This window comes from Saccopteryx bilineata, chromosome 5 (assembly GCF_036850765.1).
Source record: "Saccopteryx bilineata isolate mSacBil1 chromosome 5, mSacBil1_pri_phased_curated, whole genome shotgun sequence".
Taxonomy (NCBI): Eukaryota; Metazoa; Chordata; class Mammalia; order Chiroptera; family Emballonuridae; genus Saccopteryx; species Saccopteryx bilineata.
In genome coordinates this window covers 1,770,379-1,789,254 of record NC_089494.1, presented here as the reverse complement: position 1 = coordinate 1,789,254, position 18,876 = coordinate 1,770,379, and the positions used below count along the sequence as shown (strand labels likewise).

Sequence of the window (18,876 nt, the reverse complement as noted above, 5' to 3'; positions counted from 1 at the left end):
CGGAGGCGCCTCCGGAGCACACGGACGCAGTCCACCGCGGCATCCGCCCCTGACCACTCCAGCCTGCCTGTGGGAGCCGTGTGAGGGAGGAGGAGCTGCTCTTGTCTGCTTCCTAGTGGGAACCCTCAATAAGGCCCAGGGCAGTGAGGCCAGGGGCACACCTGAAGACCAAGCTTTGAAGAAGTGCAGACACAAGCAGGGCTGGGGGGCAGCCCGCACCCAGCACTCTGCACGCCACCAGCCTGTAGCAGGGTCACTGTCACAGAGGGCCCCCTGAAACAGTGGAGATTCCAGTCCCTGGAAAAAGCCACCCTCTTTCCAGTACCCACGGGGCCCCTGGGGGTCAGCCCATAGGTCACTCTCAGCTCAGGAGCAGGAGGTCAGGCGGCAGAGGGCACCGTGATAGGGAGCCAGGCCTCGTCCAGGGTCCTGCCCAGAAGGCTCGCACTTGGACATCTTAGAGGTGGGAGCAAAGCTCTTCCTAGGTTTTAGTTACACACACTCCCCACCCCTTAAAAATGAAAACCCAGACATCCCTGGAGGAATCCTCTGAACACGGAGTCACTAGTCACTGTGGCTCAAGTCTGAGGTCAGGACAGCGCCTTCCCTGCCCAAGCCCACGGGACACAGGCTGGGCCGGGCCTGCTCAGGCCGTGGCACCTCAGGGCACCACAGCACAAGAGGGCCTTAGACGGTTTATCCCTCCAGAAATTCAGAGAGCACGGTGACCCAAGGAGTGACGGCTGATTTTCAAACAGTGTTTGTACCAAGACAACAGGCGGGTTCCACCACTGCCCCACGCAGGCAGGGTCGCGGCAGCTGCGCGCTGTGCCTGTGCGCCAGGCCATTCTGAGTGCGGCGAGAAGGGGCGAGGGAAGACGGGGTGCAGGAAGAGACCAGAGAGGCTCCTGGCGCTGTGGGTCTGTAAGTTTGCCGAGACCATAACAGGTGAAAGCACACTCGCTATATTCACTCACACACACACACCATCACCATCACCATCACCATCATCTTCATCGTCATCATCATCATCATCAATGGTCTAAAACAAGGAGCGCCAGACTGCGTAACTCCTGACCACCACCACCATCATCATCATCATCATCATCATCGTCGTCAATGATCTAAAACAAGGAGCGCCAGACTGCGTAACTCCTGACCACCACCACCACCATCATCATCATCATCATCATCGTCAATGATCTAACACAAGGAGCGCCAGACTGCGTAACTCCTGACCACCACCACCATCATCATCATCATCATCGTCGTCAATGATCTAACACAAGGAGCGCCAGACTGCGTAACTCCTGACCAAACGCCTGGGGGAACGCCAGCTTGGGCTCAGCAGGAGCGTCTGCACATTCTGGAATACACAGGCCTGAGACCCACTGGACAAGCAGTGGCTCCAGAGACCTGCAGACCACCTGGGCATCACAGGGGATGCAAGAAGAAGCTTCCAGAACCTGACTCAGTCGGGACCCAGAACACTGCAGCCTTTGCATCTCGAGGAGACACTCGGGGCACCCGCAATCCGAGTGACCACACTGAACACAGTCCAGGGCCCTCGCTGCCCCGTCCCCTTGTCACCGTTGTCTCCAGGGCTCAGGTCTCCTTGTGCTGAGTGCATCACGGGAGAGTCCTCACATCACCCTCGGAGGCCTCTGGCCCCCATCCCTCCCGCTTCGTTCTAACTGTCTCTTCGGAATCCTAACTCCAGGACAGCACAGGGATGGCCTAGGTGACCAGGAACGTGCCACGCTCCCCAGGCCCCCGAGCCCACTTACCCAGACCCAACAGGCTGACATCGCACTCCACCTGAGGGGCTGGAAGAGGCATTTCCCTAACAACACAGGACATTAGCAGTAGTCATCTCATTACTAAGAACCCCCCAGACACTTAACCGGGTCAGACTATGAATGACATTATTTCCTCAAAACTGTGCTGTTAGGAAACGCCCCCTTCTTTGTCATACCGGTATTTAAAAAGTGGGATTTGAGTGGAAGCCTGCCACCGTGAACGGTCTCCAAAAGTTGAAACACCAGTGATCAAAACTTTTTCTTTTTAAAGACTACCACTGATGTGAGCACACAGTCTCGTCCACTCAGACGCTCTGAGCCCCTCAAGCAGCAGAGACAGAAGAAGTGAGCACACCACCACACCGCGCTCTGAGGGCTCAGTTTACCGGCCATGACCTCCTGGCCCCGAGTCGCTGTCCACAAACAGTGAACACGGCAGCAGGAGAGGATTCCCCAAGTGAGAGCCTCAGGGCTGGAATCACGGAGACCCGTCTACACTGCTGGACTCGGCAGGCTCTGAACCCAGTGAAGCCCGCCTGCACATCCACCTGCGTGTGCCTCCCGCTTCCCCACCCTGCTCCGCCCGCCTGCTCCGCCCGCCTGCTCCCGGGCGTGTCACACAAGAAGGACATGCCAGACAAGCCACAGCAGTGACGCTCGGACAAGAGCTTGCGGGACCCGGTGGTGGACAGGGTGGACGGGCAAGGTGGAGCAAATAGAGAGTTCCCGAACTCCATCAGAGCCAGCCCATTGGTCACGCCACGGAGTGCATGCTCCCAGTGACAGATGAGCCTGCCTGGGGCAGCTAGTGTCCCTGTGGGTTGTCGCACCCTCTCCTACAACCATGTTCTGCTGCGTCCCGGCCGCTCACTGTTTAAGGATTCTCCCTCTCACCATCCCTGCTCTCTCTCCACCTGGGACTCAGAGGGGACCAAGCCGTCTGTTCTCAAACAGCTGCATGAAGAGCAGGCTGCCCTCGATGGCCCCTCAGAGCTGTGCTGTCGGCAGCCACCGGCCTCATGTGGCTTCTAATGCTGATCGAAATGAAATACAACGTGAAGTGCAGCTCCTCGGTCACACTGGCCGCATCTGAAGTGCCCACAGCCAGCAGCATGGACACACAGCAGAGCCAGGGCCGGGGAGCCCCTCGAGGCCTCGTGACAAAGCAGCCGTGTCCCAGTGCCCTCCTCTCCCCCAGGGGCGTGGGAGACACCGCTGTCCCACTGAGCAGAGCGGGTTTTCCTGCAGAAGCAGAAAAGAGCACAACCCCGGCCCTCAGGGAACTGGGAGCTGCGGACACCCCACGTCCCTCCCCGACAGACTGTCCCCGGCTGCCCACAACCACACATCGCTGACGGGGCGGGGGAGGGAGAGGAAAGGCTGGGGCCCATTACACTCATCCACCCCCCCCCCCAGAACCTGTCTGTCCCAGAGGGCTGCAGGAGTCAACGGGGCAGGGGATAAGGGCCCTGCTCCGCTCCCTCCTCTCTGGGACCGGGGACCTGGGAAGGCAAGTTCTGTCCCCTCCGCGTGCCCCGAGCGAGGAAGCCTGGTCCTCGGGTCTGCTCTTCCTTTCTGCCCCTCAGCCCCGAGGGAGAACTAGACCTTCCCACACGAGCCCCTCGGGCAAAGATGTCAGCGCCCCTCACAGGGATGGCCAGTCCCCCACCCGCTTGACCGGCCAGGGGAGGCACCACTGGGGAATGGCCGCCTCCTCTCCCCACGTCCTCGCTCTGAAGTCCGCCTCCCCTTCTGCCACCATCAGAACAACAGGCGTGCTGGTGCATGTCACGTCACCGTCCACAGGTCTCACTGGTGGACTCCTCCGCCCGTCTGGCCCAGCAGTGACCGTCTGTCTGCTCTTAGAGTGGCCGCGGGTCTCGGTGACAAGAGAGGCTCTGCACTGTCTGTGTGCCCGCACCCGCCTCACGTCCTGTGTCTACGGGACACGAGAGAGAACGGTGCGGCCAGCTCGACACGGCCACAGCTCTGGGTGCAGGCGGTGGCCTGGCCACGGCAGGGTCTCCCTCGGGAGCTGGGTCACCGCTGTGTCGGCGAGACTGCGCCAAAAGCAGACACCGCCCGGCCTTGTCTTCTTAAAACGGCAAGTAAACAGGCAGGCCCCGCATGCGTCCGTGGCGAGCACATCTGCCTGCGGGGTCAGGAGGAGCTGCCGCCCAGCCAGGGAGCAGGGTCCACTGCACTCGGTCCGTGACGGCGCCGTGGACAGACAGCTCCCTGAGAGGACAGAAGGCTCCGGAACACCTCGGCCTAGTGTGCAGGGCAGGGGAAGCTGAACTCCGGCCGGTCTCACTCTGAAAAACGGAGGACTCCGTAATGCTGGTGGCCGAGGCCGGGCGGGTCCGCACTGGACTCAGGCAGACGGGCCAGAAAGGTTGGTCCATTCCCGTTTCATAGTCTGTCAACGGCAGACGAGCACACAGGCAGGAAAAACCGCTTCTCAGGCAAACAACAAGACTGGCCTGTACAGTGGTGGGCAGGCAATCTGCCGCCCTGACCGCAAGCACCTGTAACCCTACACAGACTAGCCACACGTGCTGCCCCGGGCTCACGCACTAATCAAACAGAGAGCGTGCAGCTGGTACACCAGCCAGCAAGCCTAACACAGCTGTTTTCCCACAGACTATTCCCCTTGGAGAAGTTTTCCCCAAAGGGGTGGCCTGAGGGGCAGGTGGTGGCCAAAGCCCAGGCACCGACATCAGCCAGGGGAACCACCACTGAGGAGCTTAGGGACCTCTGGATGGTTCTGCTGCGGTCAGGGCAAGGTCCCCGTGCCAGCACATTCACCTGCCACTCAGGTCTGACGTCCGGCCTGCGCCGGGCTGGCCGCACTGGGGAGCAGGACGGAGGCCCCTTCACAGAAGCTGGGTTCTCACAGGCTCGCTCTCCTGGACAGAACCACAGACACGTAGCTGATGGGGACAGCAGAGACATGCCCCCCTCGGAGGGACTCTGGAGTGGCTCCCACCACGTTCTCCCAACCTCCAGCCAGCAGGCCCGTCTCGAGCTACCCAGTGGATGAACCGAGTGACTCAGACACCTGGCGCGGAGGGCCTGGCCCAGCCCTCTCCAGGCCCCTGGGGACCAAAACCACCCCCCCCCCCCCGAGAGCGGCTGCCCTGCTCCTTGGACGCGTGCGGAAGGGGCGCCAATCAGTGAAGTCACCTTAGATCATCCACTGTCCAGAAAGGAAGTCGCCTCACTCTGCCCCCAAATCCTGGGGCGGTCGGGCTCACGGCCATCAGAGGGCCCTTGCTGAGCCTCGGACGTGAAAACCAGCATCGCCCAGCGGGAGAGAGAAGGTGCATCCCGAGTCAGGGAGGGACAGAGGGGCTGCAGCCTCCCTGTCCTAAGAGCCACCTGGACACCGGGCAAGGAGCTGGACCGGGGCTGCCCCCTGGCCACGGCCTGTGCCCCGGCGTCTCCAGCTCAGTGACGAGCCCGAGCTAGGACGGAACCTAACCTAGAACAAGAGTGTCTGGTTCTTATGCGCCCGTTGCTGCCACTCTCCTGCCCGGTTAAACCCACTCCCTCCTCGTCAGACCTGCCGTCTGTCTGCTGTGCATGCGGTGGCGTCTGCATCCTCTTCTCACCCTTTCCAAACAGAGCCCCCGGGGGTGAGCCCAGCGTAGCCAGCGGGCCCGGCCCCACACCTGGACGGGTGACCGTGAGCCCACACCGCCGCCTCGCCCGGCCCCACACCTGGACGGGTGACCGTGCGTCCACACCGCCGCCTCGCCCGGCCCCACACCTGGCCGGGTGACCGTGAGCCCACACCGCTGCCTCGCCCGGCCCCACACCTGGCCGGGTGACCGTGAGCCCACACCGATGCCTCGCTCCCTCGTAACCCTCCTGTCAGCAAACGTCTTCAGCTCGTTTTGAAACTCACAATCGGGACCAGCCTGCCGAGTTGCTCATCACATGAGAAGTCAGGTCAGCCCTGAACCCTCCTGTTACCTGTAAAAGCAGCTCACCTGTAGACCACGTCCTGCAGCAACTAGGTCCTCAGTCCTCATTCTCAACAAGGAGCGAGGCGCCTCGGCTGAGTATTGTGCACGGGCGGCAGGCCCCGAGTTTCTGCCAGAGACCCGAAACCCACTCGACCCCCAAGTTCCCTCCCCCTGGGGTCCCTGTCCATGTTCAGCGGTCCCTGTCCATGTTCAGCACGGAGGTCCCAGCCCTGGCCCCCATGGAGACCTACTAAGGACCATGTGTCTGGGTCCAACGGCCTCCTGCACCCCCCGGGCCCCTCGCACCCCAGGACGCTCCCAGCGGGGCAGCACGGGAGCCGACCGCCCTCCTGTAGTGCCGGTGGCCGAGGCCAGGCGGGTCCACCTCGGGTCTGGGCAGACGGGGAGACACTGTGGGGCTGGAACGTGTAGGGCCTTGCCCGTTTGTTTGACAGAGTCTCGCGATGGCGGTGAGCACACAGGCAGGAAACCGCTTCTCCGGCAAACCAACAGCAAAAATGGCCCCTCCCAGTGGTGGGCAGGCAATCCGCAACCCGCCCTGAGTCAGACCACCCATAGCCTTACACAAACTATGCACAGATGGCACCGCCACATGCTCACACAGTAACACGCAGAGCACAAGCCAGCAAGCCTGACACAGCTGTTTCCCGAACACTTCCCGTGGGTGACAGCTGACCTCAGGTGAGTCGCTGGCCTTCCGGGCTCCGTCGCCTCAGTGAGACAGGGCTCAGCACAGCAGGTGCGCGTAGCAAGGCCCAGGATGACGTGGACTCCGCTAGGAGTCAAGGCCCAGCACCTGGTGAGACCCGGTGGCACCTGCTGTGAGGACTGAGTGGGCTGAGCCCAGGAGCACTGGGTGCCCCTGAGCACAAGACATCGCCCGGTGAAGCGTGGGGCTGCTCCCCTCGTTTGGAATGTGAAGGAGATTAGCTGCCAGGCCCACTTAATTCTCAGGGTTCCATGAGGCTCAGCTGGGGTAACAGAGCAGCCATGAGAAAGTGCTACACGCTCAGCATATGACATAAAGCGTTAAATCCACTTAAGGTTCTTGCTCCTTCAAAACACATGTTGTCTGTTTTAAAAGGGGATCTGGGCCAGGAAAACGTGTCACCCAGACAATGGCATTGGTTCCCTTTGCAGGTTCCGAACCATGGAGTGATGGGACCTGTGAGAGGCCCCCGAGCCAGGAGCCCACCTACTGGGCTGCCCCTGTGCCCAGGGACACACGGTCTCCAGCCTGTGTCACAAGTTAGCGGCACAGGACAGCTGTCTCAAGCAGGACAGAGCTCCGCGTGTGACTGTTTCAAGTTACCCCGAAACCACGTGAACATGGAGCCAGGGCGTTCGGGGTGGCCCCCATACCCAGATGAGAGCACACAGAGAGGGCCACACAGTCCGGGCGTGGGGCGTCCTCACTGCCCAGCAGCCTCCCGCGGGCCTCCTCTGAGCAGAGCCGTGGGGTGTCAGCACGCCCAGGGCTGCACGGGCACAGGCCGACAGCCCAGGGAGTTTCTTCAACCTCAGCACAGACGACGGCCGTCTGACGAGCGTGACTCCAGCACAGGGGTCGGTGTTCTGCGTGTCTGCTCACTTCAAGGACACTAACTGAGGGGCCAGCTGACAGGCACGCTGGCCATGGGCAGTTTCTCAAAGTGGTGCAGGGGTATCGGTAGCAGAGGTCGAGTCTGCCGGGCAAACCTCCCTCCTGGGGGTGGTGGGCACTTCATAGTTCCTCCTGCCCACAGAGCTGTCGGAGCCCGGCCCAGTCGGGCACTGCAGGTCTGTCCCTCTGCTGGGGAGCCCGGGCCTCCCTGAAGGCCAGGCCATGGGCGCCTCTGTGAACACGCGTGGAGATCCCCCCGCCCCCGGGAGGAGCTGGTGGGGGCGGCCGGCCTCGGCCCCTTCCTGTGGATGCAGCGCTGCCAGGCCTGGGAAGGGGCAGGGGGCTGCCTCGTTTCTTTTCTTTTTTGTATGTTTGTATATGTAACACTATTTCTGCATGAACCACTTTCAAAAGAGAATGCCAAAGTGAGTTCTAGAAGGATCCCGATTTGCCGGCTGGTAAGTAAGAACTCTGGTTTCCAATCATGTTCAAGTCAAGTGCGTCTGTGCAGCGCCATCTCATGCAGCCACTGAATTCCAGCCGTGCCTATAACGAACGGACCAACGAAACCCGAATTTCAACCTCAAACGCAGTTATACACACAAGCATCGCTGAAATCGCGTAGATGAATCTTCAGCAAACACTTTTCTGAGGGCCAGTTCCCAAACCCGTGTGGGGACATGGCCGTCACTGCCCTCACGAGCCATGACTGACGGACCTTCAGCAGAGCCAGGCGGGCGGCAGACAGAACTATGGGGTCGCCCGTATTTCAGATGGACGGCGCGCAGGCTCTGGTCAGCTCAGGGCTGCAGCTGACACACTCCTCGGTGCTCTGCCACTGGAGACTGCCCAGCCTAGCAGGTGAGAACCACCACGTCTAAACCATCACTGGGGGTTTCAGCTCTCAGGGAACGCTGCCGACCGCAGTCAGCCGTGGTTCACAGGGACCCAGCTCTTCCGCAGAAAGAATATATCCCCGATTCTTTTCTGAATACATCCCCGATTCCCGCCCGTTTTCCTATCCTTTCTCGTCTCTCGATGTGCTCAGAAAGTGGAACAGTTCAGCTCCTGTAGTGATTCCTGGGCACACTGGTTGGACGTGAGCCACTGTCCCGAGTCCACAGGTCAGACTGCAACCTGGACACAAACTTCCCACTGTACATGAGGACCTCAGAGGCTACCACGCCAGGCCCTGCTCTTTGTTTAAAACAAGCCATAGGACAATGCTCGACCTCAGGGTCCCCATGTGTGGCCAACAGCAGGACGGAAGCTCGGTCCCAGCCCAGCCACGAGGAAGCAGGGGGAAGAACAAGGCAGGAAGGACCCCAGCCCACCAGACACCTCATCTCCCACCCGCCCCGTGCCTGAGGAGGACTCATCAGTGGGAGAACCTTCTGGGAGGGCTTCCGAGTACACAGGCCTGTCACAAGCCTGTGTGACACAGGGCCATAGGCAGGGAGGGGCACTGTCCATCCACCTCAAGTTCACCTTCTGGCCTTAAACACCCAGGACCCCCACAGGTGTCGGGATGACCCCTTCAGGCCCTGCCCCTGCACGCTCCACTTTCTTTGGGCCTCAAGTGCCTGGAAGGGTCTGGAAACCTGGCCCGAGGGAGAAGGGCCCTGGGCACCCAGCCCAGGTCCTAGAGTGGGCTCCATGCCCCAAGGGCCATCCTTGCCGGGCAGGGGGACGTGCCCAGGACTCTCAGGGAAATGAGGGCTGTTTATAGAAACTCAGAGGGGCCATATTTAGAAACAAAACACCACAGAGGTGACAGCAGCCTCCCAGGGGTGACCAGGGCCTCTGCTGGGACCGGGGCAGGAGGGGCCTTGAGGACCAGAAGTGCTGGGAGCCCAGGGTTCAGAGGTCAGGCCCTCCGCACGGTTTCAGCGGCGCCCCCTCTGGAAACACACAGGCCCAGCCTCGTAGCCCCTCATGGCTCCGTCCTGACCCCACACAGGCCGTTCTGGGTGTCACAGGGCAGCGCTGCTCAGGAGGGACTGGGGTCCTCTGACTCAGGTGGTTTTCTGACACAGCACGTGGCCTGCCCACACCACTGGTGGGTGTTTTCAAGTTCTCCTTTACAAGAAGGGAACGGAACGAGGGCACGAGCCTTTCAGTTCTCCTCCCAAGACCCCCGCCAGCCACTGTCGCCACGTTCCTGAGCCCCACACTCCGTCAACACCAGGTTCCTGCCCCTCACGCCTATGTCCACAAGCAAACTGAGCCGACAGCCCCAGCGGCAATCGGTGAAGGCTCTTCGTCCACCCAAAGCAACCGGCCACGCAACCAAGAGCTGGGTGACGCCAAAGACGGCCCTCTCCTGTGCCCGCCTGGGCAGCAGCCCCGTGGCAGGTGTCCTGGGCAAGGCTCCCCTCTGGGCCTCAGTTTCCTCATTTGCAAAATGCGGGTCATGAAGGCACCTATCTTTATAGTGTGTTTTTGAAGTTCACGGAAGAAACTTCACAAATGCGTCAAGCATGGGCCTCGCCCCCAGCAAGCACTCCGTGAACAGGGTCTCTCACTAGAGGCGAACGTGGGGCGGGAGGGGTGGGGTCCGCACTCAGGACTCGGAGCCCCCACCCTGCTGTGCCTCACGGGGCAGGTTCCTGGGGACACAGACGACAGGGGAACCTGAGTGGTATTTAGCAAGGGTTTTCCTAACAAGAACTCCACACTTCCATGAGACTGTAGAGCCCCCAGGAGGGAGGCACCCGCCAAGGTCTGATTCCAGAGGGTCTTCTTGGTCAAGGAGGAACCTGCAGACCCTCTGGAGGCTCAGCGAGCAACAGAAACCAGCAGAAACAGAGGCAATGCGGTGTGTGGGCAAGAGAGCAGCACTCGACCTCCGACCCCACGCCGTGGCTCCCGGGGGGGGCGGCGCTGCCCTTCTGCTCTGGTGCGTCCATCTGTCACGTTTGAGAAGACCAAGACCGTGCTCATGTGCGTCCAACCAGAGTGTGGCTGAGGCGCCCCGGTGGCCGGGAGGGACTGTGGACACCCAGAGCAGCCGAGCGCCGCCCCAGGAGCCGCGGGTGCTGCCAGCGACCTGTCCCCACGCACACATGGACGTGGCCCGTGGTCGCTCTCTGCCACGAGACCAGGCCCCTCGCCACCGAAACACGGGTCTCCCTCCCTCTTAACCTCGAGGCCGCGAGCACTCAGAGGCCGGGACGGCAGCATGGAGCCACCGCTGACCCCTCGCTGAGCTGAAAGGCTGCCGTGGGTTCCTGGCAGCAGGGCACCAGGTCCCAGAATGCCAGTTAGTGACAGAGCACGGGACTCTAAGAAGCGTTACTCACACACAACTGCCCTGGACCTTCAGCCCGGCTGCAGTGGGCTCCCCGGGCCGGCGCCGTCCTCTGGGGCACGGAGCCTGCGGCGGCAGAGAGAAGCCGCGGCGTGCCTTCCCGGCTCTCCGAGGAAGCGCTCCACCCCCGGCATCTGGTTTCTATTTCGTGCCCTGTTGTCACATTACATAACAAGCAGATGACACTGGATCGCCAGGCTCGTCTCAGGACTCCCCGTGAGCGCCCAGAACGCTCACCCAGCCAGTCAGTGTGGAAGCCACGCCATCCAGCTCGAAGTCAGCACGCATGGCTCACGCCCTCGGCAGCAAGAAGACACCGCCTGCTCTATGCCTTCGATTAAAATAGTAGCGTTCTGGATTTCTTCCTCTGGCATCACGTTCAAATGTGAGAGAGGAGGAGGGATGTGGCTACAGCTCGTCTTCCCGGGTCTGGAAAGAGGCCCAGCCTCCAGCACGTGCAGACAGGTGGCCACACATGGGGTGAGGGACAGATCAGAGGACAAAGGCCCAGAGCCCCCGCCACCACAGGGGCATGTGGGACCGACCCACGGAGAAGGGTGTCATGGTCCCCGGGGGACCACACTGCAGCAGGTATACTGGGAGCTCTGGGCCCGACCTGGGCTCCCTGGGGGGCCGGGGGGCAGTCAGCAGGAGCACAGACCGAGGGCACCCAGAACCGCGATGGGAGCTTGGCAGTGAGGAGCCCCCCCCCCCGAGAATGCGCTCCTGAAGCCACCCTCCCGGCTGCCTGCCACCCACGGCCCCCCCCCCGGGCCTGGAGCAGTGTGGCCGAGGCAGCCCACAGCCGGTGTCAGGCATGAGGGGCCAGGGACCTGGACACTGTCCACTCACCTGAATGGCCCATCAGCCTGAGCAAGAAGAATCGGCTCCACGGCGGAGGTGGGCACCTGACAGCCCAGCCCCGGGGGCTTCGTGCTGGGCAGAAGCCGAACCACTAACCACAGTCTCAGCCGCCGAGCGGCCTGTGCAATGAGTTGGCTGCAGTTGAACCTTCTGCCCAAGGGGACGTGAGGATTCAAAATGTTTTCTTGTTAACACGCTGACGTGGCAGCCCGACATGATGGGCGAAGTCATGAGCACCGGTCTGTCCCTCCCAGCCTGGTCCAGGCTCCGAGGAGGCCAGGGTCTGAGAGTCACTCTCCTGGCCGCACCAGGAGCTGCGGTGATCACTGGGGAGAGCTGCCTCAAGGGTGACAGGAGAGGACGCGGACAGAGGTCCCCAAGCAGAGCAGATGAGGGGAGCAGAGAGCCAGGGGCTCCGAGGCAGAGCTCCGTCAGGACCCTCCGCGGCGACAAACAGCCCAGCCCGCGGCGAGGGGCTGCTGGGAAACGTCACGTGAAGGCGCTGCCCTCCCAGGCTGGGTCCCTGTGACAGCTGGGCTGTCCTTTCTCCCGTGCTCGCCGGGTGTGGCGGGGGCTGCGGGAACAGCCAAGGAGAGTCACAAGGAGCCCAGCAGAAGAGGCCAGGCTGCGGTCACCGACGCAAAGCGGGGACCCCATCCTGTGACCGGACACCTGGATCGCGGCTGCCTCCCTGCCCGTTAGCCACATCCAAGGCCACAGCCCCGAGTGTGACCTGCCTGGGTCCACGTGGGCCACAGGCTAAGAAACGCTCTTCAGCCCCCAGCGGGCACTGACAGCTGTCTGGGCAGGTGGGGCCCCGCGACCTCATGCAGCATTCCTCAAGTACGACCGGTCACTGAGCGTCACTTGCTCCTACAGCTTTCTGTCTGGGCCATCAGGGCAAATGGAGACTTCTGTTGAGACAATGTAAACAGAGCCTCTGGCCCTCGTGAGCAGGGTCCCTGTGGAGCTGTGCGGGCCTGGAGGGCACGGAGCCCTGTGTGAGCGTCAGGGGCGACCACAACCTGTGCCTACCCCCGCAGGTGAGATGGAGCAGCCTGCCTACACCTGCCCCAGCGGGCCCGCCAGGCCTCCACTGTGTCCCGTCTCCTGAGGGGTCCCCCCACTGACCTGGACATCACAGGTCCAGACATGCTGGCTAGGGCACAGCTACCCCTGCCCTCCCTGCCCACCCCCCCACAGCAGGGTCAGATTCCCATCAGACTCAGTACAGGCCTGAGCTCTGGTGACCGGAATGGGGGGCAGAGCTGTACCCCGTCAGCGAGGGGACTGTCTGTGAACGGGGGCAGCTCCCAGACTCTGAGAGCCCCACATCTCTGCAGAAAGGCGGGTCCCAGCTGCGAGCCTCGGGGACCAGCACCCCCAAACTTTCCAGGTCTGTGGCTGTGGTCTGCCTGCCCGTCGGCCGCTCTCCCTCCTGCGCACTGAAACGGGGGTGGAGCAGCTCCTGGGCTCACACGTCCCAGCTCAGCCACCACAGGCCAAGGGGCCTCTCCCCCAGCTCCAGTGGAAGAGCCCACGCTGTGAGCCGGGCCAGGGCACTCTCTCCTTGGTGGTGGGGGGCTTCTCCTTCAAACACAGAGAGAGAAGAAACCAGTGCCCACGGCAGGCCCTCTGTGCCTGAGGCCCTTAGCACCAGACAAGAGCTGCTGCCTGAGTCCACAGGCCGGGTCCCCAGGGAAAGGGTGACCATGGCACCACAGGTGTCTGACTGGTGGCCGCATCACTACACTGCCACTCTCCAGGAAGCGGAGACAGGGCTGGGCCGCCAGGCAGGCCTTGGGCTCAGGGCACTGGGGCCGTCACCAGTGTCCCCATTGCGCTGCCTCAGCCACAGGGAAAGAGCGACTCCCGACCGGGTCACTTCACAAGCCAGCCCCATGCCCCTCTCTGCCACAGGTGCCAACGGCGCTGACCTGCGCTGACTCATCACCCCGGCCTGACGTGCGGCCTGGCTCATGCTTCTCTGCCACTCCAGCCAGTGCCAGTCCATGTCACAAAGAAGGGACTCAGAGTGGGCGACCCCTCGGTGCGTGACACCACCTGCTCCCCCAGCCGCCCCCCCCCCACAGTGTGACAGCACCTGGTCCCCCAGCCGCCCCCCCCACAGTGTGACAGCACCTGGTCCCCCAGCCACCCCCCCCTCAGTGTGACAGCACCTGGTCCCCCAGCCGCCCCTTCCACAGCGTGACAGCACCTGGTCCCCCAGACGCCCCCCCCACAGTGTGACAGCACCTGGTCCCCCAGCCGCCCCCCCCCACAGTGTGACAGCACCTGGTCCCCCAGCCGCCCCCCCCCACAGTGTGACACCACCTGGTCCCCCAGCCGCCCCTTCCACAGCGTGACAGCACCTGGCCCCCCAGCCGCCCCTTCCACAGCGTGACAGCACCTGGTCCCCCAGCCGCCCCCCCCACAGTATGACAGCACCTGGTCCCCCAGCCGCCCCTTCCACAGCGTGACAGCACCTGCTCCCCCAGCTGCCCCCCCCCACAGTGTGACAGCACCTGGTCCCCCAGCCGCCCCTTCCACAGCGTGACAGCACCTGGTCCCCCAGCCGCCCCCCCCACAGTGTGACACCACCTGCTCCCCCAGCCGCCCCTTCCACAGCGTGACAGCACCTGGTCCCCCAGCCGCCCCCCCCACAGTGTGACACCACCTGGTCCCCCAGCCGCCCCCCCCACAGCGTGACAGCACCTGCTCCCCCAGACGCCCCCCCCCACAGTGTGACAGCACCTGGTCCCCCAGACGCCCCCCCCCACAGCGTGACAGCACCTGGTCCCCCAGCCGCCCCCCCCACAGTGTGACAGCACCTGGTCCCCCAGCCGCCCCTTCCACAGCGTGACAGCACCTGGTCCCCCAGCCGCCCCCCCCACAGTGTGACACCACCTGCTCCCCCAGCCGCCCCTTCCACAGCGTGACAGCACCTGGTCCCCCAGCCGCCCCCCCCACAGTGTGACACCACCTGGTCCCCCAGACGCCCCCCCCACAGCGTGACAGCACCTGCTCCCCCAGACGCCCCCCCCCCACAGTGTGACAGCACCTGGTCCCCCAGACGCCCCCCCCACAGCGTGACAGCACCTGGTCCCCCAGACGCCCCCCCCACAGCATGACAGCACCTGGTCCCCCAGACGCCCCCCCCCACAGCATGACAGCACCTGGTCCCCCAGCCGCCCCCCCCACCCCCCGCACACCGCTGGGCGCCCAGCCACCTTCGCGGCCTGCCGGTAAACATGATGGCGTCAACGGCACGCTGCACCGTGTCGCAACGTCTGGCACCCGCCGTGCAGCACAGCCCGCAGACAGCCAGCCTGGACCCTGTCTCGGGCAGCGCGTCCCGGCCGTGCCCGCAGGGGGATGAAGTGTTCTGAGCCGCGGCAGCTGTCCTGGTCACAGACTCAGACACGAGCTCTTCCTCCGGGCATCCTGGGAATGTGCAGCCGAGTGCTGCCAGCGAGTTGAGACTCACAGGCTCAGGAAGCAAAGTGACACTCCTCCTGGGCCTCGCAGGAGGGGTCTCTGTGGTCACCTCGCAGGACAGTGGGGTGGGGGGCACAGGCTGGCCCTCCAAAACCCCCGGGGACTCAGTCTCCTACAGAACTCCATCTTTCTGTTTCACATCAAAATTAGGAAGCACATTTTAACTGCATTTTTGCACACGGTGCGGAGACTTGCCAGCAGCCCCACAGGTGGGAACCACAGCCCTTCCCCGGTGAGGCCGCGGGGACAGGGGCCGGGTCAGCCTTCTCCCCGTCCCGGTGGCTCTGGGCCTCCCCTGGGAGTACAGAGCTCAGAAAGGGTCACTTCACACGTCCCCAGAGCCAAGATCATGTGGTTCCTTCAAGCACTAAAGTAACGTTGGTGGTAGGCGGGGACCCTGTTCAATAAATCAGTTTTTTAAAAATTCTTCCCTGATTGAGGGGGGAGGGGTGGGGAAGGAGGGAGGGAGAGGAGGCGGCATCAGCTCTCGTTCTGTTCGCTGTTCTGTTTAGCTGTGCGCTCCTTCGCTTCCTGCACGTGCCCTGACCAGGAATCAAGCCGCAACCTTGGCGCACCAGGCCAATGCTGTGTCCACAGAGACACCCAGCCAGGACCTAAAGTCAATAAAATTCTTAACAAAAATAACAAAGTCACAAATTCACAGCCTGATGTTCCCAGTTAGACTTGAAGGATCTCAGCAGTGACGTAGCTGTCACTAACAACAGGCACCAGAAGCCACTGCTGGCCTCATGCTCTGCCTCCTTCAGGGAGAGCACGCAGGGGCCCCACCCTGGGCACAGCTGCACACCAGGCCCAGCAGGCTAGCCCCTGGGGACACTCAGCAGGGCTCAAGCAATAGGTCCTCAGTGCCACAGTCACAACTCTGCGCTGGGCTCCAAGTAGGTCTGCCACACGGCAAGGGGACCCCCCCGCCCTCCCCAACAGGCCAGGAGGCAAACACACAGCCCGCCTCTCCTGCCCTGCGCCCTCTGGGGAACGCCAATGCACCTTCTTCTCCATGGCGGTCACTGGGGGACGAAGGGCCACATGAGCACACAGGTGCCCCTGCGCTGTCTGCCCTTCCCCTTCACGGTCTGAGAGAAGGCAGAACCCCTGCAGAGCCAGCGCGTGAACCCCTGCAGTGACAGCGCGTGAACCCTGCAGTGACAGCGCGTGAACCCCGGCAGAGCCAGCGCGTGAACCCTGCAGTGACAGTGCGTGAACCCTGCAGTGACAGCACGCAAACCCCGCAGTGACAGTGCGTGAACCCCTGCAGAGCCAGCGCGCGAGCCCCTGCAGTGACAGCGCGTGAACCCTGCAGTGACAGTGCGTGAACCCTGCAGTGACAGCACGCAAACCCCGCAGTGACAGTGCGTGAACCCTGCAGTGACAGTGCGTGAACCCCTGCAGTGACAGCACGCGAACCCCGCAGTGACAGCGCGCGAGCCCCTGCAGTGACAGCGCGTGAACCCCGGCAGAGCCAGCGCGTGAACCCTGCAGTGACAGTGCGTGAACCCTGCAGTGACAGTGCGTGAACCCCTGCAGTGACAGCACGCAAACCCCGCAGTGACAGCACGCAAACCCCGCAGTGACAGCGCGCGAGCCCCTGCAGTGACAGCGCGCGAACCCCGCAGTGACAGTGCGTGAGCCCCTGCAGTGACAGCGCGTGAACCCCTGCAGTGACAGCGTCTGTCCCTCCTCCCACAGCAGACGCTCAGCTGGGGCACGGTTCTGTTGAGAACAGTGGACACTGGGCTGCTGTCGGGGAGCCTGCCTTGTTCCTCCTGCGTCCAGCTACGCTGACACCTCCCCCTCACCTCTGCAAACATGGGCTGCACATGGGACCAGGACCGTGGGGCTGCTGACTGGTCCCAGGGACACACACAGTCAATTCTTCTGTGATGGCCTTCAAGGCACTGACCCTCGGGCCCATGCAGCAGCACAGACAAAAGGAAGGGCTTCGCACTCTGTCCCCACAGACACAGCTGGCAACATGGAGACGGCTTTGGGGAAGGCAGGGCCCCTGGGCCAAGGCCAGGGCCTGGCACGAGCAGGTGACCGTGGGGAGCAGGGTCCCCTGGGCTTCTCTGCAGAATGCAGCTAGGCACCCCCCCAGCTGTCCGTGAGGACAGGTGCCGATGGCCAGTGCTCAGCCCGTGCTCCTCGCGCTGGCTGGGGCTGAGGACACTCCCGGGCGGCTAGCCTGGCATGCAGGTGTGCTCCTCGCGCTGGCTGGGGCTGAGGACACTCCCGGGCGGCTCGCCTGGCATGCAGGTGTGCTGAGCAGCAGAAGCCGCGTCCGCTTGGATTCCTGTCACGATTTTAGATACACTCTTATTGGAAAGTAACGAAAGAAATGGACAAAACCAGCTGATGTGAGCGTCCATGTCGAGGCCAGTGACTAATTCCAGCAGCCTAAGAATAAGGGACTCAGAGCAGAGCCCAACAGAGGACATAGGCCAGAGTGTCCCAGGCGGGGCGCACACGGTGGTCACACCAGAACGTTCTCCTCTGTGAAGGTAGAGATAGGAACAAACCAGTAGAGCTGCCCTGGTCACCATGGCCCAGCTTCGTGTTGTAGTGTGACTGTTAAAACAGCTCTGACACCCAGTTTGGACTCTGCATAAGCTATCAAGATACCAGTGACAGACACTACTCAGAGCTCTCCCCGTACCCGGATCCTCCGTGCAGTCTGCTCCCTGGGAAGAGAAGTGCCCTCAGCAGGAAGCCCACTGACAGTGCTGGGCAGTGAGGGTGAGAAAGGCCGGGTCCAGGGCGTGGCAGGCCACGTGAGGCCTCCCTGTGCTGCGGAGCTGACAGAGCCTCTCCAGGGCAGAAAGTCACGGGAGGGCGGGGCGGAGAAGTCAGGACCTGTCCTGAGGCTGTCCTGGGGCCCCTGCCTTGGCCACAGCTGGATGCGTCACTGTCACAGGCCCCTGGCCAGGAGACCAGGCTGGGGCCAGGCAAAGGACAGGGCCTGAGGCTCCCTGGGGTGGGGCAAACGGTGCTGCAGGAGGGACATCAGGCAGGGTTTGACCCCAGCTGCAAGGGGGCAGGGGGCAGGGGGCAGGTGAGGAAAGAAGACTCCACCAGCAGTCACCTGGACGGGGTCGGGAGACTTGACAAACATGGGGGACATGTGTCCTGAAGCACCTCCAGGCAGACACCAGGCCTTGCTCAGCAGCACCAGGCAGAAACACACACATCTGCCTGCAAAAGCCTGCTCTCAACCTCAAAGAATGTCCGTAAAACGTCATCAGGCGTCAAGTCACAATCGGAAATCACAAAGCAGACGACACCGGGAGGGGGGTCCAGCCAGGACAGACCTCAGCTAAAGGAAATCTGATCCGACCCACAACATGTCCCAACAACAGGCTTGCAGAACAGACCCGGTCACGCCAGGGTCACGGGGGAGCAGGCCACTGCCTAGCACCATGACTCGGCCACCGCTCGACCCTGCGTCCTCGCACTCGCTGCGCTTCCGGTCATCTGCCGGAGCGCAGCGGGACAGCCAGACCCTTCCCCCAGGAACGAGCAAGGAGCCCTGAGTCTGTGTGCCGGCTGTTATCACTGGCTTCAAAAATGGTCAGGCACAGTTGAAAATGATCCAAATAAAACCTGTACAAATAAAAATGGTCGTAATTGAAATGTTAAGAAAGTGGATGAGTTAATAGATTAGGCAGAGCTGAGGAGAGACTTGGTACAGGCGAACGGCACCCAGGAAACTCAATGCCACACGGGTCAACAAGGCGGGGAAGAGTGAGGCCGGCGGGGGGCGGGGCAGCGGCTGGGAGGAGGACACACGGTCAC

General features: G+C 62.6%; 1 protein-coding gene across 8 annotated transcripts in view; it reads right to left on the bottom strand.

Annotated features, from left to right (window-relative positions):
• The window catches only part of HDAC4 (histone deacetylase 4), a 276,699-nt gene that overhangs the window by 171,149 nt on the left and 86,674 nt on the right, over window positions 1-18,876 (bottom strand). The window contains exon 1 of one of the 8 annotated variants that reach the window (XM_066233667.1): window positions 10,697-10,815. The exons of the other annotated variants lie outside the window; for them this stretch is intronic. The gene's annotated coding sequence lies outside the window, so the exon portion shown is untranslated. Of the gene's footprint in view, window positions 1-10,696; window positions 10,816-18,876 lie in introns of those variants that run through there. 8 annotated transcript variants of the gene reach the window in all.